At 44.3% G+C, this 26,524-nt stretch overlaps 68 non-coding genes across 68 annotated transcripts; all 68 read left to right on the plus strand.

Annotated features, from left to right (window-relative positions):
• The first annotated feature begins 377 nt into the window (after positions 1 to 377).
• Positions 378 to 449, plus strand: TRNAA-UGC (transfer RNA alanine (anticodon UGC)). The gene has a single exon. It is a non-coding gene; the product is annotated as a tRNA-Ala (tRNA).
• Positions 450 to 639: 190 nt separating this feature from the next.
• TRNAA-UGC (transfer RNA alanine (anticodon UGC)) lies at positions 640 to 711 on the plus strand. Its single transcript has one exon. It is a non-coding gene; the product is annotated as a tRNA-Ala (tRNA).
• Positions 712 to 1,032: 321 nt separating this feature from the next.
• Positions 1,033 to 1,104, plus strand: TRNAA-UGC (transfer RNA alanine (anticodon UGC)). Its single transcript has one exon. It is a non-coding gene; the product is annotated as a tRNA-Ala (tRNA).
• A 489-nt stretch (positions 1,105 to 1,593) lies between these two features.
• Positions 1,594 to 1,665, plus strand: TRNAA-UGC (transfer RNA alanine (anticodon UGC)). Its single transcript has one exon. It is a non-coding gene; the product is annotated as a tRNA-Ala (tRNA).
• A 190-nt stretch (positions 1,666 to 1,855) lies between these two features.
• Positions 1,856 to 1,927, plus strand: TRNAA-UGC (transfer RNA alanine (anticodon UGC)). The gene has a single exon. It is a non-coding gene; the product is annotated as a tRNA-Ala (tRNA).
• A 190-nt stretch (positions 1,928 to 2,117) lies between these two features.
• On the plus strand, positions 2,118 to 2,189 carry TRNAA-UGC (transfer RNA alanine (anticodon UGC)). The gene has a single exon. It is a non-coding gene; the product is annotated as a tRNA-Ala (tRNA).
• Positions 2,190 to 2,940: 751 nt separating this feature from the next.
• TRNAA-UGC (transfer RNA alanine (anticodon UGC)) lies at positions 2,941 to 3,012 on the plus strand. Its single transcript has one exon. It is a non-coding gene; the product is annotated as a tRNA-Ala (tRNA).
• A 190-nt stretch (positions 3,013 to 3,202) lies between these two features.
• TRNAA-UGC (transfer RNA alanine (anticodon UGC)) lies at positions 3,203 to 3,274 on the plus strand. Its single transcript has one exon. It is a non-coding gene; the product is annotated as a tRNA-Ala (tRNA).
• Positions 3,275 to 3,464: 190 nt separating this feature from the next.
• TRNAA-UGC (transfer RNA alanine (anticodon UGC)) lies at positions 3,465 to 3,536 on the plus strand. The gene has a single exon. It is a non-coding gene; the product is annotated as a tRNA-Ala (tRNA).
• A 228-nt stretch (positions 3,537 to 3,764) lies between these two features.
• On the plus strand, positions 3,765 to 3,836 carry TRNAA-UGC (transfer RNA alanine (anticodon UGC)). Its single transcript has one exon. It is a non-coding gene; the product is annotated as a tRNA-Ala (tRNA).
• A 190-nt stretch (positions 3,837 to 4,026) lies between these two features.
• On the plus strand, positions 4,027 to 4,098 carry TRNAA-CGC (transfer RNA alanine (anticodon CGC)). Its single transcript has one exon. It is a non-coding gene; the product is annotated as a tRNA-Ala (tRNA).
• Positions 4,099 to 4,288: 190 nt separating this feature from the next.
• TRNAA-UGC (transfer RNA alanine (anticodon UGC)) lies at positions 4,289 to 4,360 on the plus strand. The gene has a single exon. It is a non-coding gene; the product is annotated as a tRNA-Ala (tRNA).
• A 190-nt stretch (positions 4,361 to 4,550) lies between these two features.
• On the plus strand, positions 4,551 to 4,622 carry TRNAA-UGC (transfer RNA alanine (anticodon UGC)). The gene has a single exon. It is a non-coding gene; the product is annotated as a tRNA-Ala (tRNA).
• Positions 4,623 to 4,944: 322 nt separating this feature from the next.
• Positions 4,945 to 5,016, plus strand: TRNAA-CGC (transfer RNA alanine (anticodon CGC)). Its single transcript has one exon. It is a non-coding gene; the product is annotated as a tRNA-Ala (tRNA).
• Positions 5,017 to 5,206: 190 nt separating this feature from the next.
• Positions 5,207 to 5,278, plus strand: TRNAA-UGC (transfer RNA alanine (anticodon UGC)). Its single transcript has one exon. It is a non-coding gene; the product is annotated as a tRNA-Ala (tRNA).
• Positions 5,279 to 5,338: 60 nt separating this feature from the next.
• TRNAA-UGC (transfer RNA alanine (anticodon UGC)) lies at positions 5,339 to 5,410 on the plus strand. The gene has a single exon. It is a non-coding gene; the product is annotated as a tRNA-Ala (tRNA).
• A 228-nt stretch (positions 5,411 to 5,638) lies between these two features.
• Positions 5,639 to 5,710, plus strand: TRNAA-UGC (transfer RNA alanine (anticodon UGC)). Its single transcript has one exon. It is a non-coding gene; the product is annotated as a tRNA-Ala (tRNA).
• A 490-nt stretch (positions 5,711 to 6,200) lies between these two features.
• TRNAA-CGC (transfer RNA alanine (anticodon CGC)) lies at positions 6,201 to 6,272 on the plus strand. The gene has a single exon. It is a non-coding gene; the product is annotated as a tRNA-Ala (tRNA).
• Positions 6,273 to 6,462: 190 nt separating this feature from the next.
• Positions 6,463 to 6,534, plus strand: TRNAA-UGC (transfer RNA alanine (anticodon UGC)). The gene has a single exon. It is a non-coding gene; the product is annotated as a tRNA-Ala (tRNA).
• A 190-nt stretch (positions 6,535 to 6,724) lies between these two features.
• TRNAA-UGC (transfer RNA alanine (anticodon UGC)) lies at positions 6,725 to 6,796 on the plus strand. The gene has a single exon. It is a non-coding gene; the product is annotated as a tRNA-Ala (tRNA).
• A 359-nt stretch (positions 6,797 to 7,155) lies between these two features.
• Positions 7,156 to 7,227, plus strand: TRNAA-CGC (transfer RNA alanine (anticodon CGC)). The gene has a single exon. It is a non-coding gene; the product is annotated as a tRNA-Ala (tRNA).
• A 190-nt stretch (positions 7,228 to 7,417) lies between these two features.
• Positions 7,418 to 7,489, plus strand: TRNAA-UGC (transfer RNA alanine (anticodon UGC)). Its single transcript has one exon. It is a non-coding gene; the product is annotated as a tRNA-Ala (tRNA).
• Positions 7,490 to 8,109: 620 nt separating this feature from the next.
• Positions 8,110 to 8,181, plus strand: TRNAA-UGC (transfer RNA alanine (anticodon UGC)). Its single transcript has one exon. It is a non-coding gene; the product is annotated as a tRNA-Ala (tRNA).
• Positions 8,182 to 8,241: 60 nt separating this feature from the next.
• Positions 8,242 to 8,313, plus strand: TRNAA-UGC (transfer RNA alanine (anticodon UGC)). The gene has a single exon. It is a non-coding gene; the product is annotated as a tRNA-Ala (tRNA).
• Positions 8,314 to 8,541: 228 nt separating this feature from the next.
• On the plus strand, positions 8,542 to 8,613 carry TRNAA-UGC (transfer RNA alanine (anticodon UGC)). Its single transcript has one exon. It is a non-coding gene; the product is annotated as a tRNA-Ala (tRNA).
• A 1,337-nt stretch (positions 8,614 to 9,950) lies between these two features.
• Positions 9,951 to 10,022, plus strand: TRNAA-UGC (transfer RNA alanine (anticodon UGC)). Its single transcript has one exon. It is a non-coding gene; the product is annotated as a tRNA-Ala (tRNA).
• Positions 10,023 to 10,212: 190 nt separating this feature from the next.
• On the plus strand, positions 10,213 to 10,284 carry TRNAA-UGC (transfer RNA alanine (anticodon UGC)). The gene has a single exon. It is a non-coding gene; the product is annotated as a tRNA-Ala (tRNA).
• Positions 10,285 to 10,904: 620 nt separating this feature from the next.
• TRNAA-UGC (transfer RNA alanine (anticodon UGC)) lies at positions 10,905 to 10,976 on the plus strand. Its single transcript has one exon. It is a non-coding gene; the product is annotated as a tRNA-Ala (tRNA).
• Positions 10,977 to 11,166: 190 nt separating this feature from the next.
• Positions 11,167 to 11,238, plus strand: TRNAA-UGC (transfer RNA alanine (anticodon UGC)). Its single transcript has one exon. It is a non-coding gene; the product is annotated as a tRNA-Ala (tRNA).
• Positions 11,239 to 11,428: 190 nt separating this feature from the next.
• Positions 11,429 to 11,500, plus strand: TRNAA-UGC (transfer RNA alanine (anticodon UGC)). Its single transcript has one exon. It is a non-coding gene; the product is annotated as a tRNA-Ala (tRNA).
• A 190-nt stretch (positions 11,501 to 11,690) lies between these two features.
• On the plus strand, positions 11,691 to 11,762 carry TRNAA-UGC (transfer RNA alanine (anticodon UGC)). Its single transcript has one exon. It is a non-coding gene; the product is annotated as a tRNA-Ala (tRNA).
• A 228-nt stretch (positions 11,763 to 11,990) lies between these two features.
• Positions 11,991 to 12,062, plus strand: TRNAA-UGC (transfer RNA alanine (anticodon UGC)). The gene has a single exon. It is a non-coding gene; the product is annotated as a tRNA-Ala (tRNA).
• A 190-nt stretch (positions 12,063 to 12,252) lies between these two features.
• Positions 12,253 to 12,324, plus strand: TRNAA-CGC (transfer RNA alanine (anticodon CGC)). Its single transcript has one exon. It is a non-coding gene; the product is annotated as a tRNA-Ala (tRNA).
• A 190-nt stretch (positions 12,325 to 12,514) lies between these two features.
• Positions 12,515 to 12,586, plus strand: TRNAA-UGC (transfer RNA alanine (anticodon UGC)). Its single transcript has one exon. It is a non-coding gene; the product is annotated as a tRNA-Ala (tRNA).
• A 190-nt stretch (positions 12,587 to 12,776) lies between these two features.
• Positions 12,777 to 12,848, plus strand: TRNAA-UGC (transfer RNA alanine (anticodon UGC)). Its single transcript has one exon. It is a non-coding gene; the product is annotated as a tRNA-Ala (tRNA).
• Positions 12,849 to 13,038: 190 nt separating this feature from the next.
• TRNAA-UGC (transfer RNA alanine (anticodon UGC)) lies at positions 13,039 to 13,110 on the plus strand. The gene has a single exon. It is a non-coding gene; the product is annotated as a tRNA-Ala (tRNA).
• Positions 13,111 to 13,300: 190 nt separating this feature from the next.
• On the plus strand, positions 13,301 to 13,372 carry TRNAA-UGC (transfer RNA alanine (anticodon UGC)). The gene has a single exon. It is a non-coding gene; the product is annotated as a tRNA-Ala (tRNA).
• A 228-nt stretch (positions 13,373 to 13,600) lies between these two features.
• TRNAA-UGC (transfer RNA alanine (anticodon UGC)) lies at positions 13,601 to 13,672 on the plus strand. The gene has a single exon. It is a non-coding gene; the product is annotated as a tRNA-Ala (tRNA).
• Positions 13,673 to 13,993: 321 nt separating this feature from the next.
• Positions 13,994 to 14,065, plus strand: TRNAA-UGC (transfer RNA alanine (anticodon UGC)). The gene has a single exon. It is a non-coding gene; the product is annotated as a tRNA-Ala (tRNA).
• A 488-nt stretch (positions 14,066 to 14,553) lies between these two features.
• Positions 14,554 to 14,625, plus strand: TRNAA-UGC (transfer RNA alanine (anticodon UGC)). The gene has a single exon. It is a non-coding gene; the product is annotated as a tRNA-Ala (tRNA).
• A 190-nt stretch (positions 14,626 to 14,815) lies between these two features.
• Positions 14,816 to 14,887, plus strand: TRNAA-UGC (transfer RNA alanine (anticodon UGC)). Its single transcript has one exon. It is a non-coding gene; the product is annotated as a tRNA-Ala (tRNA).
• A 190-nt stretch (positions 14,888 to 15,077) lies between these two features.
• Positions 15,078 to 15,149, plus strand: TRNAA-UGC (transfer RNA alanine (anticodon UGC)). Its single transcript has one exon. It is a non-coding gene; the product is annotated as a tRNA-Ala (tRNA).
• Positions 15,150 to 15,377: 228 nt separating this feature from the next.
• TRNAA-UGC (transfer RNA alanine (anticodon UGC)) lies at positions 15,378 to 15,449 on the plus strand. Its single transcript has one exon. It is a non-coding gene; the product is annotated as a tRNA-Ala (tRNA).
• A 321-nt stretch (positions 15,450 to 15,770) lies between these two features.
• Positions 15,771 to 15,842, plus strand: TRNAA-UGC (transfer RNA alanine (anticodon UGC)). Its single transcript has one exon. It is a non-coding gene; the product is annotated as a tRNA-Ala (tRNA).
• A 488-nt stretch (positions 15,843 to 16,330) lies between these two features.
• On the plus strand, positions 16,331 to 16,402 carry TRNAA-UGC (transfer RNA alanine (anticodon UGC)). Its single transcript has one exon. It is a non-coding gene; the product is annotated as a tRNA-Ala (tRNA).
• Positions 16,403 to 16,592: 190 nt separating this feature from the next.
• Positions 16,593 to 16,664, plus strand: TRNAA-UGC (transfer RNA alanine (anticodon UGC)). The gene has a single exon. It is a non-coding gene; the product is annotated as a tRNA-Ala (tRNA).
• Positions 16,665 to 16,854: 190 nt separating this feature from the next.
• On the plus strand, positions 16,855 to 16,926 carry TRNAA-UGC (transfer RNA alanine (anticodon UGC)). The gene has a single exon. It is a non-coding gene; the product is annotated as a tRNA-Ala (tRNA).
• Positions 16,927 to 17,416: 490 nt separating this feature from the next.
• Positions 17,417 to 17,488, plus strand: TRNAA-CGC (transfer RNA alanine (anticodon CGC)). The gene has a single exon. It is a non-coding gene; the product is annotated as a tRNA-Ala (tRNA).
• Positions 17,489 to 17,678: 190 nt separating this feature from the next.
• On the plus strand, positions 17,679 to 17,750 carry TRNAA-UGC (transfer RNA alanine (anticodon UGC)). Its single transcript has one exon. It is a non-coding gene; the product is annotated as a tRNA-Ala (tRNA).
• A 190-nt stretch (positions 17,751 to 17,940) lies between these two features.
• TRNAA-UGC (transfer RNA alanine (anticodon UGC)) lies at positions 17,941 to 18,012 on the plus strand. Its single transcript has one exon. It is a non-coding gene; the product is annotated as a tRNA-Ala (tRNA).
• A 359-nt stretch (positions 18,013 to 18,371) lies between these two features.
• TRNAA-CGC (transfer RNA alanine (anticodon CGC)) lies at positions 18,372 to 18,443 on the plus strand. The gene has a single exon. It is a non-coding gene; the product is annotated as a tRNA-Ala (tRNA).
• Positions 18,444 to 18,633: 190 nt separating this feature from the next.
• Positions 18,634 to 18,705, plus strand: TRNAA-UGC (transfer RNA alanine (anticodon UGC)). Its single transcript has one exon. It is a non-coding gene; the product is annotated as a tRNA-Ala (tRNA).
• Positions 18,706 to 19,325: 620 nt separating this feature from the next.
• Positions 19,326 to 19,397, plus strand: TRNAA-UGC (transfer RNA alanine (anticodon UGC)). Its single transcript has one exon. It is a non-coding gene; the product is annotated as a tRNA-Ala (tRNA).
• A 60-nt stretch (positions 19,398 to 19,457) lies between these two features.
• TRNAA-UGC (transfer RNA alanine (anticodon UGC)) lies at positions 19,458 to 19,529 on the plus strand. Its single transcript has one exon. It is a non-coding gene; the product is annotated as a tRNA-Ala (tRNA).
• Positions 19,530 to 19,757: 228 nt separating this feature from the next.
• TRNAA-UGC (transfer RNA alanine (anticodon UGC)) lies at positions 19,758 to 19,829 on the plus strand. The gene has a single exon. It is a non-coding gene; the product is annotated as a tRNA-Ala (tRNA).
• A 1,337-nt stretch (positions 19,830 to 21,166) lies between these two features.
• TRNAA-UGC (transfer RNA alanine (anticodon UGC)) lies at positions 21,167 to 21,238 on the plus strand. Its single transcript has one exon. It is a non-coding gene; the product is annotated as a tRNA-Ala (tRNA).
• A 190-nt stretch (positions 21,239 to 21,428) lies between these two features.
• TRNAA-UGC (transfer RNA alanine (anticodon UGC)) lies at positions 21,429 to 21,500 on the plus strand. The gene has a single exon. It is a non-coding gene; the product is annotated as a tRNA-Ala (tRNA).
• A 190-nt stretch (positions 21,501 to 21,690) lies between these two features.
• Positions 21,691 to 21,762, plus strand: TRNAA-UGC (transfer RNA alanine (anticodon UGC)). The gene has a single exon. It is a non-coding gene; the product is annotated as a tRNA-Ala (tRNA).
• A 190-nt stretch (positions 21,763 to 21,952) lies between these two features.
• On the plus strand, positions 21,953 to 22,024 carry TRNAA-UGC (transfer RNA alanine (anticodon UGC)). The gene has a single exon. It is a non-coding gene; the product is annotated as a tRNA-Ala (tRNA).
• A 490-nt stretch (positions 22,025 to 22,514) lies between these two features.
• Positions 22,515 to 22,586, plus strand: TRNAA-UGC (transfer RNA alanine (anticodon UGC)). Its single transcript has one exon. It is a non-coding gene; the product is annotated as a tRNA-Ala (tRNA).
• A 489-nt stretch (positions 22,587 to 23,075) lies between these two features.
• On the plus strand, positions 23,076 to 23,147 carry TRNAA-UGC (transfer RNA alanine (anticodon UGC)). The gene has a single exon. It is a non-coding gene; the product is annotated as a tRNA-Ala (tRNA).
• Positions 23,148 to 23,336: 189 nt separating this feature from the next.
• On the plus strand, positions 23,337 to 23,408 carry TRNAA-UGC (transfer RNA alanine (anticodon UGC)). The gene has a single exon. It is a non-coding gene; the product is annotated as a tRNA-Ala (tRNA).
• A 190-nt stretch (positions 23,409 to 23,598) lies between these two features.
• On the plus strand, positions 23,599 to 23,668 carry TRNAA-UGC (transfer RNA alanine (anticodon UGC)). Its single transcript has one exon. It is a non-coding gene; the product is annotated as a tRNA-Ala (tRNA).
• Positions 23,669 to 23,858: 190 nt separating this feature from the next.
• On the plus strand, positions 23,859 to 23,930 carry TRNAA-UGC (transfer RNA alanine (anticodon UGC)). Its single transcript has one exon. It is a non-coding gene; the product is annotated as a tRNA-Ala (tRNA).
• A 623-nt stretch (positions 23,931 to 24,553) lies between these two features.
• Positions 24,554 to 24,625, plus strand: TRNAA-UGC (transfer RNA alanine (anticodon UGC)). Its single transcript has one exon. It is a non-coding gene; the product is annotated as a tRNA-Ala (tRNA).
• Positions 24,626 to 24,683: 58 nt separating this feature from the next.
• TRNAA-UGC (transfer RNA alanine (anticodon UGC)) lies at positions 24,684 to 24,755 on the plus strand. Its single transcript has one exon. It is a non-coding gene; the product is annotated as a tRNA-Ala (tRNA).
• An 844-nt stretch (positions 24,756 to 25,599) lies between these two features.
• Positions 25,600 to 25,671, plus strand: TRNAA-UGC (transfer RNA alanine (anticodon UGC)). Its single transcript has one exon. It is a non-coding gene; the product is annotated as a tRNA-Ala (tRNA).
• Positions 25,672 to 25,861: 190 nt separating this feature from the next.
• TRNAA-UGC (transfer RNA alanine (anticodon UGC)) lies at positions 25,862 to 25,933 on the plus strand. The gene has a single exon. It is a non-coding gene; the product is annotated as a tRNA-Ala (tRNA).
• Positions 25,934 to 26,524: the final 591 nt, after the last annotated feature.

Below are 26,524 nucleotides of genomic sequence, written 5' to 3' on the forward strand. Positions count from 1 at the left end.
TGGATGAGCGCTCGCTTTGCATGTGAGAAGTCCCGGGTTCGACCCTGGTATCTCCATTTCGCGGTTTTAGTCTAAGAGTATTTATTTTTACGATGATCTCCACTTGTACATCCGAAGGGGATTTAGCTCAGTGGAAGAGCGCTCGCTTTGCATGTGAGAAGTCACGGGTTCAACCCCCGGTATAACCATTTCGCGGTTTTACAAACTATGTATTCTTTTCTGAAAATCTCCACTCATCCATCCGAAGGGGATATAGCTCAGTGGATGAGCGCTCGCTTTGCATGTGAGAAGTCCCGGGTTCGACCCTGGTATCTCCATTTCGCGGTTTTAGTCTAAGAGTATTTATTTTTACGATGATCTCTACTTGTATATCCGAAGGGGATATAGCTCAGTGGAAGAGCGCTCGCTTTGCATGTGAGAGGTCCCGGGTTCAACCCCCGGTATCTCCATTTCGCGGTTTTAACAAAATATGTATTCTTTTCTGAAAATCTCCACTGATCCATCCGAAGGGGATATAGCTCAGTGGATGAGCGCTCGCTTTGCATGTGAGAAGTCCCGGGTTCGACCCTGGTATCTCCATTTCGCGGTTTTAGTCTAAGAGTATTTATTTTTACGATGATCTCTACTTGTATATCCGAAGGGGATATAGCTCAGTGGAAGAGCGCTTGCTTTGCATGTGAGAGGTCCCGGGTTCAACCCCCGGTATCTCCATTTCGCGGTTTTAACAAAATATGTATTCTTTCCTGAAAATCTCCACTCATCCATCCGAAGGGGATATAGCTCAGTGGAAGAACGCTGGATTTGCATGTGAGAAGTCCAGGGTTCAACCCCCAGTATCTCCATTTCGCGGTTTTAACAAAATATGTATTCTTTTCTGAAAATCTCCACTCATCCATCCGAAGGGGATATAGCTCAGTGGATGAGCGCTCGGTTTGCATGTGAGAAGTCCCGTACTCGACCCTGGTATCTCCATTTCGCGGTTTTAGTCTAAGAGTATTTATTTTTACGATGATCTCTACTTGTATATCCGAAGGGGATATAGCTCAGTGGAAGAGCGCTCGCTTTGCATGTGAGAGGTCCCGGGTTCAACCCCCGGCATCTCCATTTCGCGGTTTTAACAAAATATGTATTCTTTTCTGAAAATCTCCACTCATCCATCCGAAGGGGATATAGCTCAGTGGATGAGCGCTCGGTTTGCATGTGAGAAGTCCCGGACTCGACCCTGGTATCTCCATTTCGCGGTTTTAGTCTAAGAGTATTTATTTTTACGATGATCTCTACTTGTATATCCGAAGGGAATATAGCTCAGTGGATGAGCGCTCGCTATGCATGTGAGAAGTCCCGGGTTCGACCCTGGTATCTCCATTTCGCGGTTTTAGTCTAAGAGTATTTATTTTTACGATGATCTCTACTTGTTCATCCGAAGGGGATATAGCTAAGTGGAAGAGCGCTTGCTTTGCATGTGAGAAGTCCCGGGATCAACCACCGGTATCTCCATTTCGCGGTTTTAGTCTAAAAGTATTTATTTGAATTACAATACACTTGATTGAATTGAATTGAATTTTTAAGATGATCTCTACTTGTACATCCGAAGGGGATATAGCTCAGTGGATGAGCGCTCGCTTTGCATGTGAGAGGTCCCGGGTTCAACCCCCGGTATCTCCATTTCGCGGTTTTAACAAAATATGTATTCTTTTCTGAAAATCTCCACTGATCCATCCGAAGTGGATATAGCTTAGTGGATGGGCGCTCGCTTTGCATGTGAGAAGTCCCGGGTTCGACCCTGGTATCTCCATTTCGCGGTTTTAGTCTAAGAGTATTTATTTTTACGATGATCTCTACTTGTATATCCGAAGGGGATATAGCTCAGTGGAAAAGCGCTCGCTTTGCATGTGAGAGGTCCCGGGTTCAACCCCCGGCATCTCCATTTCGCGGTTTTAACAAAATATGTATTCTTTTCTGAAAATCTCCACCGATCCATCCGAAGGGGATATAGCTCAGTGGATGAGCGCTCGCTATGCATGTGAGAAGTCCCGGGTTCGACCCTGGTATCTCCATTTCGCGGTTTTAGTCTAAGAGTATTTATTTTTACGATGATCTCTACTTGTATATCCGAAGGGGATATAGCTCAGTGGAAGAGCGCTCGCTTTGCATGTGAGAAGTCACGGGTTCAACCCCCGGTATCACCATTTCGCGGTTTTAGTCTAAAAGGATTTATTTTAACGATGATTTCTACTTGTTCATCCGAAGGGGATATAGCTAAGTGGAAGAGCGCTTGCTTTGCATGTGAGAAGTCCCGGGATCAACCTCCGGTATCTCCATTTCGCGGTTTTAGTCTAAAAGTATTTATTTGAATTACAATACACTTGATTGAATTGAATTGAATTTTTAAGATGATCTCTACTTGTACATCCGAAGGGGATATAGCTCAGTGGAAGAGCGCTTGCTTTGCATGTGAGAAATCCAGGGTTCAACCCCCGGTATCTCCATTTCGCGGTTTTAACAAAATATGTATTCTTTTCTGAAAATCTCCACTGATCCATCCGAAGGGGATATAGCTCAGTGGATGAGCGCTCGCTTTGCATGTGAGAAGTCCCGGGTTCGACCCTGGTATCTCCATTTCGCGGTTTTAGTCTAAGAGTATTTATTTTTACGATGATCTCTACTTGTACATCCGAAGGGGATTTAGCTCAGTGGAAGAGCGCTCGCTTTGCATGTGAGAAGTCCCGGGTTCAACCCCCGGTATAACCATTTCTCGGTTTTACAAACTATGTATTCTTTTCTGAAAATCTCCACTCATCCATCCGAAGGGGATATAGCTCAGTGGATGAGCGCTCGCTATGCATGTGAGAAGTCCCGGGTTCGACCCTGGTATCTCCATTTCGCGGTTTTAGTCTAAGAGTATTTATTTTTACGATGATCTCTACTTGTACATCCGAAGGGGATATAGCTCAGTGGATGAGCGCTCGCTTTGCATGTGAGAGGTCCCGGGTTCAACCCCCGGTATCTCCATTTCGCGGTTTTAACAAAATATGTATTCTTTTCTGAAAATCTCCACTGATCCATCCGAAGGGGATATAGCTTAGTGGATGGGCGCTCGCTTTGCATGTGAGAAGTCCCGGGTTCGACCCTGGTATCTCCATTTCGCGGTTTTAGTCTAAGAGTATTTATTTTTACGATGATCTCTACTTGTATATCCGAAGGGGATATAGCTCAGTGGAAAAGCGCTCGCTTTGCATGTGAGAGGTCCCGGGTTCAACCCCCGGCATCTCCATTTCGCGGTTTTAACAAAATATGTATTCTTTTCTGAAAATCTCCACCGATCCATCCGAAGGGGATATAGCTCAGTGGATGAGCGCTCGCTATGCATGTGAGAAGTCCCGGGTTCGACCCTGGTATCTCCATTTCGCGGTTTTAGTCTAAGAGTATTTATTTTTACGATGATCTCTACTTGTACATCCGAAGGGGATATAGCTCAGTGGAAGAGCGCTCGCTTTGCATGTGAGAAGTCACGGGTTCAACCCCCGGTATCACCATTTCGCGGTTTTAGTCTAAAAGGATTTATTTTAACGATGATCTCTACTTGTTCATCCGAAGGGGATATAGCTAAGTGGAAGAGCGCTTGCTTTGCATGTGAGAAGTCCCGGGATCAACCACCGGTATCTCCATTTCGCGGTTTTAGTCTAAAAGTATTTATTTGAATTACAATACACTTGATTGAATTGAATTGAATTTTTAAGATGATTTCTACTTGTACATCCGAAGGGGATATAGCTCAGTGGAAGAGCGCTTGCTTTGCATGTGAGAAGTCCAGGGTTCAACCCCCGGTATCTCCATTTCGCGGTTTTAACAAAATATGTATTATTTTCTGAAAATCTCCACTCATACATCCGAAGGGGATATAGGTCAGTGGAAGAGCGCTTGCTTTGCATGTGAGAAGTCCAGGGTTCAACCTCCGGTATCTCCATTTCGCGGTTTTAACAAAATATGTATTCTTTTCTGAAAATCTCCACTCATCCATCCGAAGGGGATATAGCTCAGTGGAAGAGCGCTGGCTTCGCATGTGAGAAGTCCAGGGTTCAACCCCCGGTATCTCCATTTCGCGGTTTTAACAAAATATGTATTCTTTTCTGAAAATCTCCACTCATCCATCCGAAGGGGATATAGCTCAGTGGATGAGCGCTCGCTTTGCATGTGAGAAGTCTCGGACTCGACCCTGGTATCTCCATTTCGCGGTTTTAGTCTAAGAGTATTTATTTTTCCGATGATCTCTACTTGTATATCCGAAGGGGATATAGCTCAGTGGAAGAGCGCTCGCTTTGCATGTGAGAGGTCCCGGGTTCAACCCCCGGCATCTCCATTTCGCGGTTTTAACAAAATATGTATTCTTTTCTGAAAATCTCCACCGATCCATCCGAAGGGGATATAGCTCAGTGGATGAGCGCTCGCTATGCATGTGAGAAGTCCCGGGTTCGACCCTGGTATCTCCATTTCGCGGTTTTAGTCTAAGAGTATTTATTTTTACGATGATCTCTACTTGTACATCCGAAGGGGATATAGCTCAGTGGAAGAGCGCTCGCTTTGCATGTGAGAAGTCACGGGTTCAACCCCCGGTATCACCATTTCGCGGTTTTAGTCTAAGAGTATTTATTTTTAAGATGATCTCTACTTGTACATCCGAAGGGGATATAGCTAAGTGGAAGAGCGCTTGCTTTGCATGTGAGAAGTCCAGGGTTCAACCCCCGGTATCTCCATTTTGCGGTTTTAACAAAATATGTATTATTTTCTGAAAATCTCCACTCATCCATCCGAAGGGGATATAGGTCAGTGGAAGAGCGCTTGCTTTGCATGTGAGAAGTCCAGGGTTCAACCTCCGGTATCTCCATTTCGCGGTTTTAACAAAATATGTATTCTTTTCTGAAAATCTCCATTCATCCATCCGAAGGGGATATAGCTCAGTGGAAGAGCGCTGGCTTCGCATGTGAGAAGTCCAGGGTTCAACCCCCGGTATCTCCATTTCGCGGTTTTAACAAAATATGTATTCTTTTCTGAAAATCTCCACTCATCCATCCGAAGGGGATATAGCTCAGTGGATGAGCGCTCGCTTTGCATGTGAGAAGTCTCGGACTCGACCCTGGTATCTCCATTTCGCGGTTTTAGTCTAAGAGTATTTATTTTTACGATGATCTCTACTTGTATATCCGAAGGGGATATAGCTCAGTGGAAGAGCGCTCGCTTTGCATGTGAGAGGTCCCGGGTTCAACCCCCGGTATCTCCATTTCACGGTTTTAGTCTAAGAGTATTTATTTTTACGATGATCTCTACTTGTATATCCGAAGGGGATATAGCTCAGTGGAAGAGCGCTCGCTTTGCATGTGAGAAGTCACGGGTTCAACCCCCGGTATCACCATTTCGCGGTTTTAGTCTAAAAGGATTTATTTTAACGATGATTTCTACTTGTTCATCCGAAGGGGATATAGCTAAGTGGAAGAGCGCTTGCTTTGCATGTGAGAAGTCCCGGGATCAACCTCCGGTATCTCCATTTCGCGGTTTTAGTCTAAAAGTATTTATTTGAATTACAATACACTTGATTGAATTGAATTGAATTTTTAAGATGATCTCTACTTGTACATCCGAAGGGGATATAGCTCAGTGGAAGAGCGCTCGCTTTGCATGTGAGAAGTCACGGGTTCAACCCCCGGTATCACCATTTCGCGGTTTTAGTCTAAAAGGATTTATTTTAACGATGATCTCTACTTGTTCATCCGAAGGGGATATAGCTAAGTGGAAGAGCGCTTGCTTTGCATGTGAGAAGTCCCGGGATCAACCACCGGTATCTCCATTTCGCGGTTTTAGTCTAAAAGTATTTATTTGAATTACAATACACTTGATTGAATTGAATTGAATTTTTAAGATGATTTCTACTTGTACATCCGAAGGGGATATAGCTCAGTGGAAGAGCGCTTGCTTTGCATATGAGAAGTCCAGGGTTCAACCCCCGGTATCTCCATTTCGCGGTTTTAACAAAATATGTATTATTTTCTGAAAATCTCCACTCATCCATCCGAAGGGGATATAGGTCAGTGGAAGAGCGCTTGCTTTGCATGTGAGAAGTCCAGGGTTCAACCTCCGGTATCTCCATTTCGCGGTTTTAACAAAATATGTATTCTTTTCTGAAAATCTCCACTCATCCATCCGAAGGGGATATAGCTCAGTGGAAGAGCGCTGGCTTCGCATGTGAGAAGTCCAGGGTTCAACCCCCGGTATCTCCATTTCGCGGTTTTAACAAAATATGTATTCTTTTCTGAAAATCTCCACTCATCCATCCGAAGGGGATATAGCTCAGTGGATGAGCGCTCGCTTTGCATGTGAGAAGTCTCGGACTCGACCCTGGTATCTCCATTTCGCGGTTTTAGTCTAAGAGTATTTATTTTTACGATGATCTCTACTTGTATATCCGAAGGGGATATAGCTCAGTGGAAGAGCGCTCGCTTTGCATGTGAGAGGTCCCGGGTTCAACCCCCGGCATCTCCATTTCGCGGTTTTAACAAAATATGTATTCTTTTCTGAAAATCTCCACCGATCCATCCGAAGGGGATATAGCTCAGTGGATGAGCGCTCGCTATGCATGTGAGAAGTCCCGGGTTCGACCCTGGTATCTCCATTTCGCGGTTTTAGTCTAAGAGTATTTATTTTTACGATGATCTCTACTTGTACATCCGAAGGGGATATAGCTCAGTGGAAGAGCGCTCGCTTTGCATGTGAGAAGTCACGGGTTCAACCCCCGGTATCACCATTTCGCGGTTTTAGTCTAAAAGGATTTATTTTAACGATGATCTCTACTTGTTCATCCGAAGGGGATATAGCTAAGTGGAAGAGCGCTTGCTTTGCATGTGAGAAGTCCCGGGATCAACCCCCGGTATCTCCATTTCGCGGTTTTAGTCTAAAAGTATTTATTTGAATTACAATACACTGGATTGAATTGAATTGAATTTTTAAGATGATCTCTACTTGTACATCCGAAGGGGATATAGCTAAGTGGAAGAGCGCTTGCTTTGCATGTGAGAAGTCCAGGGTTCAACCCCCGGTATCTCCATTTCGCGGTTTTAACAAAATATGTATTCTTTTCTGAAAATCTCCACTCATCCATCCGAAGGGGATATAGCTCAGTGGAAGAGCGCTGGCTTCGCATGTGAGAAGTCCAGGGTTCAACCCCCGGTATCTCCATTTCGCGGTTTTAACAAAATATGTATTCTTTTCTGAAAATCTCCACTCATCCATCCGAAGGGGATATAGCTCAGTGGATGAGCGCTCGCTTTGCATGTGAGAAGTCTCGGACTCGACCCTGGTATCTCCATTTCGCGGTTTTAGTCTAAGAGTATTTATTTTTACGATGATCTCTACTTGTATATCCGAAGGGGATATAGCTCAGTGGAAGAGCGCTCGCTTTGCATGTGAGAGGTCCCGGGTTCAACCCCCGGTATCTCCATTTCACGGTTTTAGTCTAAGAGTATTTATTTTTACGATGATCTCTACTTGTATATCCGAAGGGGATATAGCTCAGTGGAAGAGCGCTCGCTTTGCATGTGAGAAGTCACGGGATCAACCTCCGGTATCTCCATTTCGCGGTTTTAGTCTAAAAGTATTTATTTGAATTACAATACACTTGATTGAATTGAATTGAATTTTTAAGATGATCTCTACTTGTACATCCGAAGGGGATATAGCTCAGTGGAAGAGCGCTTGCTTTGCATGTGAGAAATCCAGGGTTCAACCCCCGGTATCTCCATTTCGCGGTTTTAACAAAATATGTATTCTTTTCTGAAAATCTCCACTGATCCATCCGAAGGGGATATAGCTCAGTGGATGAGCGCTCGCTTTGCATGTGAGAAGTCCCGGGTTCGACACTGGTATCTCCATTTCGCGGTTTTAGTCTAAGAGTATTTATTTTTACGATGATCTCTACTTGTACATCCGAAGGGGATTTAGCTCAGTGGAAGAGCGCTCGCTTTGCATGTGAGAAGTCCCGGGTTCAACCCCCGGTATAACCATTTCTCGGTTTTACAAACTATGTATTCTTTTCTGAAAATCTCCACTCATCCATCCGAAGGGGATATAGCTCAGTGGATGAGCGCTCGCTTTGCATGTGAGAGGTCCCGGGTTCAACCCCCGGTATCTCCATTTCGCGGTTTTAGTCTAAGAGTATTTATTTTTACGATGATCTCTACTTGTACATCCGAAGGGGATATAGCTCAGTGGAAGAGCGCTCGCTTTGCATGTGAGAAGTCACGGGTTCAACCCCCGGTATCACCATTTCGCGGTTTTAGTCTAAAAGGATTTATTTGAACGATGATCTCTACTTGTTCATCCGAAGGGGATATAGCTAAGTGGAAGAGCGCTTGCTTTGCATGTGAGAAGTCCCGGGATCAACCACCGGTATCTCCATTTCGCGGTTTTAGTCTAAAAGTATTTATTTGAATTACAATACACTTGATTGAATTGAATTGAATTTTTAAGATGATTTCTACTTGTACATCCGAAGGGGATATAGCTCAGTGGAAGAGCGCTTGCTTTGCATGTGAGAAGTCCAGGGTTCAACCCCCGGTATCTCCATTTTGCGGTTTTAACAAAATACAGGGTGTTTCGGAGAAGTCTGGCACAAATTAACAGGCGTGTTCTTCGGGTCAAAAGAAGTCAAAAATGTTCTATGAACTTTTGGGTGAAAGCCCCCCGTTTCAGAGTTATGTACTCTCCAAAGTTGGCCTTAAAACAATGGAATTTTGCCGATATGTGGAACTGGTATTATGCCTTTGGACAAATTGTTTTCTAATTTACCATAAGCTTATGTACGAAGAAATTAACAGCTAGTGAAGTGGTTTAAAGGGCCGCTAACATTATTCGTTCTCGTATTAATAACGTTTTTACAAAAATATTAATCCCAAACAAATTTATTGCACCTTAAACGCCAGTTACTTGTTTAATTAGACTTTTGGTTTTATGTTCCTTCGGTTACAAAACATCAGCATTTACAAAAATTGTTCAAAATGACCTCCTTCAACGTTTAAGCAAACTTGCGCGCGTCTTTTAAACGACTCGCGAACACGTTCGAAGATTCCTGGCGTGTTGCGGATGTTATCACACCCATCAATTATTCTTTGTCTTAAGTCCTGGACATCTCGAACTTCACTACGGTACACCAAGTCTTTCAAATGGCCCCACAGGAAAAAATCACATGGGTTGAGATCCGGCGATCTTGCTGGCCAATCAATAGCTCCGCCTCGACCTATCCACCTCAAAGGGAATTCGACATCAAGATGCTGTCTTACTCGAAGGCTAAAGTGTGGCGGTGCCCCATCGTGCATGAACCACATTCTTTGTCGGAGGTCCAACGGTACGTCTTCGAGAAGGTCTGGTAAATTGTCCTGCAAAAATCTCAAGTATGCCTCCCCATTTAACCTTGGTTGCATAAAAAAGGGTCCAATTAACCAATCGCCTACAATTCCGCACCACACGTTCAAACTAAACTGCACCTGATGTGCCCTTACGCGTGTCGCGTGTGGGTTTCTTTGGCTCCACTCGTGCTGGTTGTGCAAATTAATTACACCGCCACGCGAAAAATTGGCTTCGTCAGAGACCAGCAAAATACGTGGAAAGTCCAAGTCTATTACTTGTGCCAAAAACCACTGGCAGAAAGCTACTCTTCTTGGACAGTCACCTTCGTTTAAAGCTTGTACTTTTTGTAAATGGTATGGGTGGAACTGGTGTCCACGAAGGATTTTCCAACATTCTTTTCTGAAAATCTCCACTCATCCATCCGAAGGGGATATAGCTCAGTGGATGAGCGCTCGCTTTGCATGTGAGAAGTCCCGGACTCGACCCTGGTATCTCCATTTCGCGGTTTTAGTCTAAGAGTATTTATTTTTACCATGATCTCTACCTGTATATCCGAAGGGGATATAGCTCAGTGGAAGAGCGCTCGCTTTGCATGTGAGAAGTCCCGGGTTCAACCCCCGGTATCTCCATTTCGCGGTTTTAACAAAATATGTATTCTTTTCTGAAAATCTCCACTCATCCATCCGAAGGGGATATAGCTCAGTGGATGAGCGCTCGCTTTGCATGTGAGAAGTCTCGGACTCGACCCTGGTATCTCCATTTCGCGGTTTTAGTCTAAGAGTATTTATTTTTACGATGATCTCTACTTGTATATCCGAAGGGGATATAGCTCAGTGGAAGAGCGCTCGCTTTGCATGTGAGAAGTCACGGGTTCAACCCCCGGTATCACCATTTCGCGGTTTTAGTCTAAAAGGATTTATTTTAACGATGATTTCTACTTGTTCATCCGAAGGGGATATAGCTAAGTGGAAGAGCGCTTGCTTTGCATGTGAGAAGTCCCGGGATCAACCTCCGGTATCTCCATTTCGCGGTTTTAGTCTAAAAGTATTTATTTGAATTACAATACACTTGATTGAATTGAATTGAATTTTTAAGATGATCTCTACTTGTACATCCGAAGGGGATATAGCTCAGTGGAAGAGCGCTTGCTTTGCATGTGAGAAATCCAGGGTTCAACCCCCGGTATCTCCATTTCGCGGTTTTAACAAAATATGTATTCTTTTCTGAAAATCTCCACTGATCCATCCGAAGGGGATATAGCTCAGTGGATGAGCGCTCGCTTTGCATGTGAGAAGTCCCGGGTTCGACCCTGGTATCTCCATTTCGCGGTTTTAGTCTAAGAGTATTTATTTTTACGATGATCTCTACTTGTACATCCGAAGGGGATTTAGCTCAGTGGAAGAGCGCTCGCTTTGCATGTGAGAAGTCCCGGGTTCAACCCCCGGTATAACCATTTCTCGGTTTTACAAACTATGTATTCTTTTCTGAAAATCTCCACTCATTCATCCGAAGGGGATATAGCTCAGTGGATGAGCGCTCGCTTTGCATGTGAGAGGTCCCGGGTTCAACCCCCGGCATCTCCATTTCGCGGTTTTAACAAAATATGTATTCTTTTCTGAAAATCTCCACCGATCCATCCGAAGGGGATATAGCTCAGTGGATGAGCGCTCGCTATGCATGTGAGAAGTCCCGGGTTCGACCCTGGTATCTCCATTTCGCGGTTTTAGTCTAAGAGTATTTATTTTTACGATGATCTCTACTTGTACATCCGAAGGGGATATAGCTCAGTGGATGAGCGCTCGCTTTGCATGTGAGAGGTCCCGGGTTCAACCCCCGGTATCTCCATTTCGCGGTTTTAACAAAATATGTATTCTTTTCTGAAAATCTCCACTGATCCATCCGAAGGGGATATAGCTTAGTGGATGGGCGCTCGCTTTGCATGTGAGAAGTCCCGGATTCGACCCTGGTATCTCCATTTCGCGGTTTTAGTCTAAGAGTATTTATTTTTACGATGATCTCTACTTGTATATCCGAAGGGGATATAGCTCAGTGGAAAAGCGCTCGCTTTGCATGTGAGAGGTCCCGGGTTCAACCCCCGGCATCTCCATTTCGCGGTTTTAACAAAATATGTATTCTTTTCTGAAAATCTCCACCGATCCATCCGAAGGGGATATAGCTCAGTGGATGAGCGCTCGCTATGCATGTGAGAAGTCCCGGGTTCGACCCTGGTATCTCCATTTCGCGGTTTTAGTCTAAGAGTATTTATTTTTACGATGATCTCTACTTGTACATCCGAAGGGGATATAGCTCAGTGGAAGAGCGCTCGCTTTGCATGTGAGAAGTCACGGGTTCAACCCCCGGTATCACCATTTCGCGGTTTTAGTCTAAAAGGATTTATTTTAACGATGATCTCTACTTGTTCATCCGAAGGGGATATAGCTAAGTGGAAGAGCGCTTGCTTTGCATGTGAGAAGTCCCGGGATCAACCACCGGTATCTCCATTTCGCGGTTTTAGTCTAAAAGTATTTATTTGAATTACAATACACTTGATTGAATTGAATTGAATTTTTAAGATGATTTCTACTTGTACATCCGAAGGGGATATAGCTCAGTGGAAGAGCGCTTGCTTTGCATGTGAGAAGTCCAGGGTTCAACCCCCGGTATCTCCATTTCGCGGTTTTAACAAAATGTGTATTATTTTCTGAAAATCTCCACTCATCCATCCGAAGGGGATATAGGTCAGTGGAAGAGCGCTTGCTTTGCATGTGAGAAGTCCAGGGTTCAACCTCCGGTATCTCCATTTCGCGGTTTTAACAAAATATGTATTCTTTTCTGAAAATCTCCACTCATCCATCCGAAGGGGATATAGCTCAGTGGAAGAGCGCTGGCTTCGCATGTGAGAAGTCCAGGGTTCAACCCCCGGTATCTCCATTTCGCGGTTTTAACAAAATATGTATTCTTTTCTGAAAATCTTCACTCATCCATCCGAAGGGGATATAGCTCAGTGGATGAGCGCTCGCTTTGCATGTGAGAAGTCTCGGACTCGACCCTGGTATCTCCATTTCGCGGTTTTAGTCTAAGAGTATTTATTTTTACGATGATCTCTACTTGTATATCCGAAGGGGATATAGCTCAGTGGAAGAGCGCTCGCTTTGCATGTGAGAGGTCCCGGGTTCAACCCCCGGCATCTCCATTTCGCGGTTTTAACAAAATATGTATTCTTTTCTGAAAATCTCCACCGATCCATCCGAAGGGGATATAGCTCAGTGGATGAGCGCTCGCTATGCATGTGAGAAGTCCCGGGTTCGACCCTGGTATCTCCATTTCGCGGTTTTAGTCTAAGAGTATTTATTTTTACGATGATCTCTACTTGTACATCCGAAGGGGATATAGCTCAGTGGATGAGCGCTCGCTTTGCATGTGAGAGGTCCCGGGTTCAACCCCCGGTATCTCCATTTCGCGGTTTTAACAAAATATGTATTCTTTTCTGAAAATCTCCACTGATCCATCCGAAGGGGATATAGCTTAGTGGATGGGCGCTCGCTTTGCATGTGAGAAGTCCCGGGTTCGACCCTGGTATCTCCATTTCGCGGTTTTAGTCTAAGAGTATTTATTTTTACGATGATCTCTACTTGTATATCCGAAGGGGATATAGCTCAGTGGAAAAGCGCTCGCTTTGCATGTGAGAGGTCCCGGGTTCAACCCCCGGCATCTCCATTTCGCGGTTTTAACAAAATATGTATTCTTTTCTGAAAATCTCCACCGATCCATCCGAAGGGGATATAGCTCAGTGGATGAGCGCTCGCTATGCATGTGAGAAGTCCCGGGTTCGACCCTGGTATCTCCATTTCGCGGTTTTAGTCTAAGAGTATTTATTTTTACGATGATCTCTACTTGTACATCCGAAGGGGATATAGCTCAGTGGAAGAGCGCTCGCTTTGCATGTGAGAAGTCACGGGTTCAACCCCCGGTATCACCATTTCGCGGTTTTAGTCTAAAAGGATTTATTTTAACGATGATCTCTACTTGTTCATCCGAAGGGGATATAGCTAAGTGGAAGAGCGCTTGCTTTGCATGTGAGAAGTCCCGGGATCAACCACCGGTATCTCCATTTCGCGGTTTTAGTCTAAAAGTATTTATTTGAATTACAATACACTTGATTGAATTGAATTGAATTTTTAAGATGATTTCTACTTGTACATCCGAAGGGGATATAGCTCAGTGGAAGAGCGCTTGCTTTGCATGTGAGAAGTCCAGGGTTCAACCCCCGGTATCTCCATTTCGCGGTTTTAACAAAATGTGTATTATTTTCTGAAAATCTCCACTCATCCATCCGAAGGGGATATAGGTCAGTGGAAGAGCGCTTGCTTTGCATGTGAGAAGTCCAGGGTTCAACCTCCGGTATCTCCATTTCGCGGTTTTAACAAAATATGTATTCTTTTCTGAAAATCTCCACTCATCCATCCGAAGGGGATATAGCTCAGTGGATGAGCGCTCGCTTTGCATGTGAGAAGTCTCGGACTCGACCCTGGTATCTCCATTTCGCGGTTTTAGTCTAAGAGTATTTATTTTTACGATGATCTCTACTTGTATATCCGAAGGGGATATAGCTCAGTGGAAGAGCGCTCGCTTTGCATGTGAGAAGTCACGGGTTCAACCCCCGGTATCACCATTTCGCGGTTTTAGTCTAAAAGTATTTATTTGAATTACAATACACTTGATTGAATTGAATTGAATTTTTAAGATGATCTCTACTTGTACATCCGAAGGGGATATAGCTCAGTGGAAGAGCGCTTGCTTTGCATGTGAGAAATCCAGGGTTCAACCCCCGGTATCTCCATTTCGCGGTTTTAACAAAATATGTATTCTTTTCTGAAAATCTCCACTGATCCATCCGAAGGGGATATAGCTCAGTGGATGAGCGCTCGCTTTGCATGTGAGAAGTCCCGGGTTCGACCCTGGTATCTCCATTTCGCGGTTTTAGTCTAAGAGTATTTATTTTTACGATGATCTCTACTTGTACATCCGAAGGGGATTTAGCTCAGTGGAAGAGCGCTCGCTTTGCATGTGAGAAGTCCCGGGTTCAACCCCCGGTATAACCATTTCTCGGTTTTACAAACTATGTATTCTTTTCTGAAAATCTCCACTCATCCATCCGAAGGGGATATAGCTCAGTGGATGAGCGCTCGCTTTGCATGTGAGAGGTCCCGGGTTCAACCCCCGGTATCTCCATTTCGCGGTTTTAACAAAATATGTATTCTTTTCTGAAAATCTCCACTGATCCATCCGAAGGGGATATAGCTTAGTGGATGGGCGCTCGCTTTGCATGTGAGAAGTCCCGGGTTCGACCCTGGTATCTCCATTTCGCGGTTTTAGTCTAAGAGTATTTATTTTTACGATGATCTCTACTTGTATATCCGAAGGGGATATAGCTCAGTGGAAAAGCGCTCGCTTTGCATGTGAGAGGTCCCGGGTTCAACCCCCGGCATCTCCATTTCGCGGTTTTAACAAAATATGTATTCTTTTCTGAAAATCTCCACCGATCCATCCGAAGGGGATATAGCTCAGTGGATGAGCGCTCGCTATGCATGTGAGAAGTCCCGGGTTCGACCCTGGTATCTCCATTTCGCGGTTTTAGTCTAAGAGTATTTATTTTTACGATGATCTCTACTTGTACATCCGAAGGGGATATAGCTCAGTGGAAGAGCGCTCGCTTTGCATGTGAGAAGTCACGGGTTCAACCCCCGGTATCACCATTTCGCGGTTTTAGTCTAAAAGGATTTATTTTAACGATGATCTCTACTTGTTCATCCGAAGGGGATATAGCTAAGTGGAAGAGCGCTTGCTTTGCATGTGAGAAGTCCCGGGATCAACCACCGGTATCTCCATTTCGCGGTTTTAGTCTAAAAGTATTTATTTGAATTACAATACACTTGATTGAATTGAATTGAATTTTTAAGATGATTTCTACTTGTACATCCGAAGGGGATATAGCTCAGTGGAAGAGCGCTTGCTTTGCATGTGAGAAGTCCAGGGTTCAACCCCCGGTATCTCCATTTCGCGGTTTTAACAAAATGTGTATTATTTTCTGAAAATCTCCACTCATCCATCCGAAGGGGATATAGGTCAGTGGAAGAGCGCTTGCTTTGCATGTGAGAAGTCCAGGGTTCAACCTCCGGTATCTCCATTTCGCGGTTTTAACAAAATATGTATTCTTTTCTGAAAATCTCCACTCATCCATCCGAAGGGGATATAGCTCAGTGGATGAGCGCTCGCTTTGCATGTGAGAAGTCTCGGACTCGACCCTGGTATCTCCATTTCGCGGTTTTAGTCTAAGAGTATTTATTTTTACGATGATCTCTACTTGTATATCCGAAGGGGATATAGCTCAGTGGAAGAGCGCTCGCTTTGCATGTGAGAAGTCACGGGTTCAACCCCCGGTATCACCATTTCGCGGTTTTAGTCTAAAAGTATTTATTTGAATTACAATACACTTGATTGAATTGAATTGAATTTTTAAGATGATCTCTACTTGTACATCCGAAGGGGATATAGCTCAGTGGAAGAGCGCTTGCTTTGCATGTGAGAAATCCAGGGTTCAACCCCCGGTATCTCCATTTCGCGGTTTTAACAAAATATGTATTCTTTTCTGAAAATCTCCACTGATCCATCCGAAGGGGATATAGCTCAGTGGATGAGCGCTCGCTTTGCATGTGAGAAGTCCCGGGTTCGACCCTGGTATCTCCATTTCGCGGTTTTAGTCTAAGAGTATTTATTTTTACGATGATCTCTACTTGTACATCCGAAGGGGATTTAGCTCAGTGGAAGAGCGCTCGCTTTGCATGTGAGAAGTCCCGGGTTCAACCCCCGGTATAACCATTTCTCGGTTTTACAAACTATGTATTCTTTTCTGAAAATCTCCACTCATCCATCCGAAGGGGATATAGCTCAGTGGATGAGCGCTCGCTTTGCATGTGAGAGGTCCCGGGTTCAACCCCCGGTATCTCCATTTCGCGGTTTTAACAAAATATGTATTCTTTTCTGAAAATCTCCACTGATCCATCCGAAGGGGATATAGCTTAGTGGATGGGCGCTCGCTTTGCATGTGAGAAGCCCCGGGTTCGACCCTGGTATCTCCATTTCGCGGTTTTAGTCTAAGAGTATTTATTTTTACGATGATCTCTACTTGTATATCCGAAGGGGATATAGCTCAGTGGAAAAGCGCTCGCTTTGCATGTGAGAGGTCCCGGGTTCAACCCCCGGCATCTCCATTTCGCGGTTTTAACAAAATATGTATTCTTTTCTGAAAATCTCCACCGATCCATCCGAAGGGGATATAGCTCAGTGGATGAGCGCTCGCTATGCATGTGAGAAGTCCCGGGTTCGACCCTGGTATCTCCATTTCGCGGTTTTAGTCTAAGAGTATTTATTTTTACGATGATCTCTACTTGTACATCCGAAGGGGATATAGCTCAGTGGAAGAGCGCTCGCTTTGCATGTGAGAAGTCACGGGTTCAACCCCCGGTATCACCATTTCGCGGTTTTAGTCTAAAAGGATTTATTTTAACGATGATCTCTACTTGTTCATCCGAAGGGGATATAGCTAAGTGGAAGAGCGCTTGCTTTGCATGTGAGAAGTCCCGGGATCAACCACCGGTATCTCCATTTCGCGGTTTTAGTCTAAAAGTATTTATTTGAATTACAATACACTTGATTGAATTGAATTGAATTTTTAAGATGATTTCTACTTGTACATCCGAAGGGGATATAGCTCAGTGGAAGAGCGCTTGCTTTGCATATGAGAAGTCCAGGGTTCAACCCCCGGTATCTCCATTTCGCGGTTTTAACAAAATATGTATTATTTTCTGAAAATCTCCACTCATCCATCCGAAGGGGATATAGGTCAGTGGAAGAGCGCTTGCTTTGCATGTGAGAAGTCCAGGGTTCAACCTCCGGTATCTCCATTTCGCGGTTTTAACAAAATATGTATTCTTTTCTGAAAATCTCCACTCATCCATCCGAAGGGGATATAGCTCAGTGGAAGAGCGCTGGCTTCGCATGTGAGAAGTCCAGGGTTCAACCCCCGGTATCTCCATTTCGCGGTTTTAACAAAATATGTATTCTTTTCTGAAAATCTCCACTCATCCATCCGAAGGGGATATAGCTCAGTGGATGAGCGCTCGCTTTGCATGTGAGAAGTCTCGGACTCGACCCTGGTATCTCCATTTCGCGGTTTTAGTCTAAGAGTATTTATTTTTACGATGATCTCTACTTGTATATCCGAAGGGGATATAGCTCAGTGGAAGAGCGCTCGCTTTGCATGTGAGAGGTCCCGGGTTCAACCCCCGGCATCTCCATTTCGCGGTTTTAACAAAATATGTATTCTTTTCTGAAAATCTCCACCGATCCATCCGAAGGGGATATAGCTCAGTGGATGAGCGCTCGCTATGCATGTGAGAAGTCCCGGGTTCGACCCTGGTATCTCCATTTCGCGGTTTTAGTCTAAGAGTATTTATTTTTACGATGATCTCTACTTGTACATCCGAAGGGGATATAGCTCAGTGGAAGAGCGCTCGCTTTGCATGTGAGAAGTCACGGGTTCAACCCCCGGTATCACCATTTCGCGGTTTTAGTCTAAAAGGATTTATTTTAACGATGATCTCTACTTGTTCATCCGAAGGGGATATAGCTAAGTGGAAGAGCGCTTGCTTTGCATGTGAGAAGTCCCGGGATCAACCCCCGGTATCTCCATTTCGCGGTTTTAGTCTAAAAGTATTTATTTGAATTACAATACACTTGATTGAATTGAATTGAATTTTTAAGATGATCTCTACTTGTACATCCGAAGGGGATATAGCTAAGTGGAAGAGCGCTTGCTTTGCATGTGAGAAGTCCAGGGTTCAACCCCCGGTATCTCCATTTCGCGGTTTTAACAAAATATGTATTCTTTTCTGAAAATCTCCACTCATCCATCCGAAGGGGATATAGCTCAGTGGAAGAGCGCTGGCTTCGCATGTGAGAAGTCCAGGGTTCAACCCCCGGTATCTCCATTTCGCGGTTTTAACAAAATATGTATTCTTTTCTGAAAATCTCCACTCATCCATCCGAAGGGGATATAGCTCAGTGGATGAGCGCTCGCTTTGCATGTGAGAAGTCTCGGACTCGACCCTGGTATCTCCATTTCGCGGTTTTAGTCTAAGAGTATTTATTTTTACGATGATCTCTACTTGTATATCCGAAGGGGATATAGCTCAGTGGAAGAGCGCTCGCTTTGCATGTGAGAGGTCCCGGGTTCAACCCCCGGTATCTCCATTTCACGGTTTTAGTCTAAGAGTATTTATTTTTACGATGATCTCTACTTGTATATCCGAAGGGGATATAGCTCAGTGGAAGAGCGCTCGCTTTGCATGTGAGAAGTCACGGGATCAACCTCCGGTATCTCCATTTCGCGGTTTTAGTCTAAAAGTATTTATTTGAATTACAATACACTTGATTGAATTGAATTGAATTTTTAAGATGATCTCTACTTGTACATCCGAAGGGGATATAGCTCAGTGGAAGAGCGCTTGCTTTGCATGTGAGAAATCCAGGGTTCAACCCCCGGTATCTCCATTTCGCGGTTTTAACAAAATATGTATTCTTTTCTGAAAATCTCCACTGATCCATCCGAAGGGGATATAGCTCAGTGGATGAGCGCTCGCTTTGCATGTGAGAAGTCCCGGGTTCGACACTGGTATCTCCATTTCGCGGTTTTAGTCTAAGAGTATTTATTTTTACGATGATCTCTACTTGTACATCCGAAGGGGATTTAGCTCAGTGGAAGAGCGCTCGCTTTGCATGTGAGAAGTCCCGGGTTCAACCCCCGGTATAACCATTTCTCGGTTTTACAAACTATGTATTCTTTTCTGAAAATCTCCACTCATCCATCCGAAGGGGATATAGCTCAGTGGATGAGCGCTCGCTTTGCATGTGAGAGGTCCCGGGTTCAACCCCCGGTATCTCCATTTCGCGGTTTTAGTCTAAGAGTATTTATTTTTACGATGATCTCTACTTGTACATCCGAAGGGGATATAGCTCAGTGGAAGAGCGCTCGCTTTGCATGTGAGAAGTCACGGGTTCAACCCCCGGTATCACCATTTCGCGGTTTTAGTCTAAAAGGATTTATTTTAACGATGATCTCTACTTGTTCATCCGAAGGGGATATAGCTAAGTGGAAGAGCGCTTGCTTTGCATGTGAGAAGTCCCGGGATCAACCACCGGTATCTCCATTTCGCGGTTTTAGTCTAAAAGTATTTATTTGAATTACAATACACTTGATTGAATTGAATTGAATTTTTAAGATGATTTCTACTTGTACATCCGAAGGGGATATAGCTCAGTGGAAGAGCGCTTGCTTTGCATGTGAGAAGTCCAGGGTTCAACCCCCGGTATCTCCATTTTGCGGTTTTAACAAAATACAGGGTGTTTCGGAGAAGTCTGGCACAAATTAACAGGCGTGTTCTTCGGGTCAAAAGAAGTCAAAAATGTTCTATGAACTTTTGGGTGAAAGCCCCCCGTTTCAGAGTTATGTACTCTCCAAAGTTGGCCTTAAAACAATGGAATTTTGCCGATATGTGGAACTGGTATTATGCCTTTGGACAAATTGTTTTCTAATTTACCATAAGCTTATGTACGAAGAAATTAACAGCTAGTGAAGTGGTTTAAAGGGCCGCTAACATTATTCGTTCTCGTATTAATAACGTTTTTACAAAAATATTAATCCCAAACAAATTTATTGCACCTTAAACGCCAGTTACTTGTTTAATTAGACTTTTTGTTTTATGTTCCTTCGGTTACAAAACATCAGCATTTACAAAAATTGTTCAAAATGACCTCCTTCAACGTTTAAGCAAACTTGCGCGCGTCTTTTAAACGACTCGCGAACACGTTCGAAGATTCCTGGCGTGTTGCGGATGTTATCACACCCATCAATTATTCTTTGTCTTAAGTCCTGGACATCTCGAACTTCACTACGGTACACCAAGTCTTTCAAATGGCCCCACAGGAAAAAATCACATGGGTTGAGATCCGGCGATCTTGCTGGCCAATCAATAGCTCCGCCTCGACCTATCCACCTCAAAGGGAATTCGACATCAAGATGCTGTCTTACTCGAAGGCTAAAGTGTGGCGGTGCCCCATCGTGCATGAACCACATTCTTTGTCGGAGGTCCAACGGTACGTCTTCGAGAAGGTCTGGTAAATTGTCCTGCAAAAATCTCAAGTATGCCTCCCCATTTAACCTTGGTTGCATAAAAAAGGGTCCAATTAACCAATCGCCTACAATTCCGCACCACACGTTCAAACTAAACTGCACCTGATGTGCCCTTACGCGTGTCGCGTGTGGGTTTCTTTGGCTCCACTCGTGCTGGTTGTGCAAATTAATTACACCGCCACGCGAAAAATTGGCTTCGTCAGAGACCAGCAAAATACGTGGAAAGTCCAAGTCTATTACTTGTGCCAAAAACCACTGGCAGAAAGCTACTCTTCTTGGACAGTCACCTTCGTTTAAAGCTTGTACTTTTTGTAAATGGTATGGGTGGAACTGGTGTCCACGAAGGATTTTCCAACATTCTTTTCTGAAAATCTCCACTCATCCATCCGAAGGGGATATAGCTCAGTGGATGAGCGCTCGCTTTGCATGTGAGAAGTCCCGGACTCGACCCTGGTATCTCCATTTCGCGGTTTTAGTCTAAGAGTATTTATTTTTACCATGATCTCTACTTGTATATCCGAAGGGGATATAGCTCAGTGGAAGAGCGCTCGCTTTGCATGTGAGAAGTCCCGGGTTCAACCCCCGGTATCTCCATTTCGCGGTTTTAACAAAATATGTATTCTTTTCTGAAAATCTCCACTCATCCATCCGAAGGGGATATAGCTCAGTGGATGAGCGCTAGCTTTGCGTGTGAGAAGTCTCGGACTCGACCCTGGTATCTCCATTTCGCGGTTTTAGTCTAAGAGTATTTATTTTTACGATGATCTCTACTTGTATATCCGAAGGGGATATAGCTCAGTGGAAGAGCGCTGGCTTTGCATGTGAGAAGTCCAGGGTTCAACCCCCGGTATCTCCATTTCGCGGTTTTAACAAAATATGTATTCTTTTCTGAAAATCTCCACTCATCCATCCGAAGGGGATATAGCTCAGTGGATGAGCGCTCGCTTTGCATGTGAGAAGTCCCGGGTTCGACCCTGGTATCTCCATTTCGCGGTTTTAGTCTAAGAGTATTTATTTTTACCATGATCTCTACTTGTATATCCGAAGGGGATATAGCTCAGTGGATGAGCGCTCGCTTTGCATGTGAGAAGTCCCGGGTTCAACCCCCGTTATCTCCATTTCGCGGTTTTAACAAAATATGTATTCTTTTCTGAAAATCTCCACTCATCCATCCGAAGGGGATATAGCTCAGTGGATGAGCGCTCGCTATGCATTTGAGAAGTCCCGGGTTCGACCCTGGTATCTCCATTTCGCGGTTTTAGTCTAAGAGTATTTATTTTTACGATGATCTCTACTTGCATATCCGAAGGGGATATAGCTCAGTGGAAGAGCGCTCGCTTTGCATGTGAGAGGTCCCGGGTTCAACCCCCGGTATCTCCATTTCGCGGTTTTAACAAAATATGTATTCTTTTCTGAAAATCTCCACTGATCCATCCGAAGGGGATATAGCTCAGTGGATGAGCGCTCGCTTTGCATGTGAGAAGTCCCGGGTTCGACCCTGGTATCTCCATTTCGCGGTTTTAGTCTAAGAGTATTTATTTTTACGATGATCTCTACTTGTACATCCGAAGGGGATATAGCTCAGTGGAAGAGCGCTCGCTTTGCATGTGAGAAGTCACGGGTTCAACCCCCGGTTTCACCATTTCGCGGTTTTAGTCTAAAAGGGTTTATTTTAACGATGATGTCTACTTGTACATCTGAAGGGGATATAGCTAAGTGGAAGAGCGCTTGCTTTGCATGTGAGAAGTCACGGGATCAACCCCCGGTATCTCCATTTCGCGGTTTTAGTCTAAAAGTATTTATTTGAATTACAATACACTTGATTGAATTGAATTGAATTTTTAAGATGATCTCTACTTGTACATCCGAAGGGGATATAGCTCAGTGGAAGAGCGCTTGCTTTGCATGTGAGAAGTCCAGGGTTCAACCCCCGGTATCTCCATTTCGCGGTTTTAACAAAATATGTATTCTTTTCTGAAAATCTCCACTCATCCATCCGAAGGGGATATAGCTCAGTGGATGAGCGCTCGCTTTGCATTTGAGAAGTCCCGGGTTCGACCCTGTTATCTCCATTTCGCGGTTTTAGTCTAAGAGTATTTATTTTTACGATGATCTCTACTTGTACATCCGAAGGGGATATAGCTAAGTGGAAGAGCGCTTGCTTTGCATGTGAGAAGTCACGGGTTCAACCCCCGGTATCTCCATTTCGCGGTTTTAGTCTAAAAGGATTTATTTTAACGATGATCTCTACTTGTACATCCGAAGGGGATATAGCTAAGTGGAAGAGCGCTTGCTTTGCATGTGAGAAGTCCCGGGATCAACCCCTGTATCTCCATTTCGCGGTTTTAGTCTAAAAGTATTTATTTGAATTACAATACACTTGATTGAATTGAATTGAATTTTTAAGATGATCTCTACTTGTACATCCGATGGGGATATAGCTCAGTGGAAGAGCGCTTGCTTTGCATGTGAGAAGTCCAGGGTTCAACCCCCGGTATCTCCATTTCGCGGTTTTAACAAAATATGTATTCTTTTCTGAAAATCTCCACTCATCCATCCGAAGGGGATATAGCTCAGTGGATGAGCGCTCGCTTTGCATGTGAGAAGTCGCGGACTCGACCCTGGTATCTCCATTTCGCGGTTTTAGTCTAAGAGTATTTATTTTACCATGATCTCTACTTGTATATCCGAAGGGGATATATCTCAGTGGAAGAGCGCTCGCTTTGCATGTGAGAAGTCCCGGGTTCAACCCCCGGTATCTCCATTTCGCGGTTTTAACAAAATATGTATTCTTTTCTGAAAATCTCCACTCATCCATCCGAAGGGGATATAGCTCAGTGGATGAGCGCTCGCTTTGCATGTGAGAAGTCCCGGGTTCGACCCTGGTATCTCCATTTCGCGGTTTTAGTCTAAGAGTATTTATTTTTACGATGATCTCTACTTGTATATCCGAAGGGGATATAGCTCAATGGAAGAGCGCTCGCTTTGCATGTGAAGTCCCGGGTTCAACCCCCGGTATCTCCATTTCGCGGTTTTAACAAAATATGTATTCTTTTCTGAAAATCTCCACTCATCCATCCGAAGGGGATATAGCTCAGTGGATGAGCGCTCGCTTTGCATGTGAGAAGTCCCGGGTTCGACCCTGGTATCTCAATTTCGCGGTTTTAGTCTAAGAGTATTTATTTTTACGATGATCTCTACTTGTACATCCGAAGGGGATATAGCTCAGTGGAAGAGCGCTCGCTTTGCATGTGAGAAGTCACGGGTTCAACCCCCGGTATCACCATTTCGCGGTTTTAGTCTAAAAGGGTTTATTTTAACGATGATGTCTACTTGTACATCCGAAGGGGATATAGCTAAGTGGAAGAGCGCTTGCTTTGCATGTGAGAAGTCCAGGGATCAACCCCCGGTATCTCCATTTCGCGGTTTTAGTCTAAAAGTATTTATTTGAATTACAAAACACTTGATTGAATTGAATTGAATTTTTAAGATGATCTCTACTTGTACATCCGTAGGGGATATAGCTCAGTGGAAGAGCGCTTGCTTTGCATGTGAGAAGTCCCGGGTTCAACCCCCGGTATCTCGCTTTCGCGGTTTTAACAAAATATGTATTCTTTTCTGAAAATTTCCACTCATCCACCCGAAGGGGATATAGCTCAGTGGAAGAGCGCTCGCTTTGTATGTAAGAAGTCCCGGGTTCAACCCCCGGTATCTCTATTTCGCGGTTTTAGTCTAAAATGATTTACTTTAATGATGATCTCTACTCGTACATCGGAAGGGGATATAGCTCAGTGGAAGAGCGCTCGCTTTGCATGTGAGAAGTCCCGGGTTCAACCCATGGTATCTCCATTTCGCGGTTTTAGTCTAAAAGTATTTATTTTTTCGATGATCTCTAATTGTACATCCGAAGGGGATATAGCTCAGTGGAAGAGCGCTCGCTTTGCATGTGAGAAGTCCCGGGTTCAACCCCCGGTATCTCCATTTCGCGGTTTTACAAACTATGTATTCTTTTCTGAAAATCTCCACTCGTACATCCGAAGGGGATATAGCTCAGTGGAAGAGCGCTCGCTTTGCATGTGAGAAGTCCCGGGTTCAACCCCCGGTATCTCCATTTCGCGGTTTTAACAAAATATGTATTCTTTTCTGAAAATCGCCACTCATCCATCCGAAGGGGATATAGCTCAGTGGATGAGCGCTCGCTTTGCATGTGAGAAGTCCCGGGTTCGACCCTGGTATCTCCATTTCGCGGTTTTAGTCTAAGAGTATTTATTTTTACGATGATCTCTACCTGTATATCCGAAGGGGATATAGCTCAGTGGAAGAGCGCTGGCTTTGCATGTGAGAAGTCCAGGGATCAACCCCCGGTATCTCCATTTCGCGGTTTTAACAAAATATGTATTCTTTTCTGAAAATCTCCACTCATCCATCCGATGGGGATGTAGCTCAGTGGATGAGCGCTCGCTTTGCATGTGAGAAGTCCAGGGTTCAACCCCCGGTATCTCCATTTCGCGGTTTTAACAAAATATGTATTCTTTTCTGAAAATCTCCACTGATCTATCCGAAGGGGATATAGCTCAGTGGATGAGCGCTCGCTTTGCATGTGAGAAGTCCCGGGTTCGACCCTGGTATCTCCATTTCGCGGTTTTAGTCTAAGAGTATTTATTTTTACGATGATCTCTAATTGTACATCCGAAGGGGATTTAGCTCAGTGGAAGAGCGCTCGCTTTGCATGTGAGAAGTCCCGGGTTCAACCCCCGGTATAACCATTTCTCGGTTTTACAAACTATGTATTCTTTTCTGAAAATCTCCACTCATCCATCCGAAGGGGATATAGCTCAGTGGATGAGCGCTCGCTTTGCATGTGAGAAGTGCTGGGTTCGACCCTGGTATCTCCATTTCGCGGTTTTAGGCTAAGAGTATTTATTTTTACGATGATCTCTACTTGTATATCCGAAGGGGATATAGCTCAGTGGAAGAGCGCTCGCTTTGCATGTGAGAGGTCCCGGGTTCAACCCCCGGTATCTCCATTTCGCGGTTTTAACAAAATATGTATTCTTTTCTGAAAATCTCCACTGATCCATCCGAAGGGGATATAGCTTAGTGGATGGGCGCTCGCTTTGCATGTGAGAAGTCCCGGGTTCGACCCTGGTATCTCCATTTCGCGGTTTTAGTCTAAGAGTATTTATTTTTACGATGATCTCTACTTGTATATCCGAAGGGGATATAGCTCAGTGGAAGAGCGCTTGCATTGCATGCGAGAGGTCCCGGGTTCAACCCCCGGTATCTCCATTTCGCGGTTTTAACAAAATATGTATTCTTTTCTGAAAATCTCCACTCATCCATCCGAAGGGGATATAGCTCAGTGGAAGAACGCTGGCTTTGCATGTGAGAAGTCCAGGGTTCAACCCCCGGTATCTCCATTTCGCGGTTTTAACAAAATATGTATTCTTGTTAGCGCTATTTCCTGAGGGTAGATGGCGATACGTTTTCCATCTTTTTAGGGGCCTTTATGCCCCTTGTTTTCCTTCCCCCGGACAGGTATCTGGTAGAGGACCTGCCAGAAAACCAACGTAACCAACGGTTTTATCGCAATACGGCTCCGGCTGATAAAATCAAGAGGTTTTTAATCATTGATAATGACGAAATGGAAACTAATTCCGATTCCGATGAGGATGATCCCGGGGTGAACCCTGTCGAAGATCCACCTGCAGAAGACGGCGAGATCGACGAAGAGAAAAATTTCCCTGATGATGGTGGTAATGATTCTGTTGCCCCTCGTCTCAGCGCAAGGAAGAAGAAGAAACCGCGATATTTAGATGATTACGTACAATAAGTTTAAAAAAAAGAAGAAATTAACGTACTTTAAGTTTGACGTTGAAA

The sequence above is a fragment of the Phalangium opilio genome, unplaced genomic scaffold (genome assembly GCF_054372755.1).
Source record: "Phalangium opilio isolate 3A_F unplaced genomic scaffold, DU_Popi_V2 ptg000523l_1, whole genome shotgun sequence".
Classification (NCBI taxonomy): Eukaryota; Metazoa; Arthropoda; class Arachnida; order Opiliones; family Phalangiidae; genus Phalangium; species Phalangium opilio.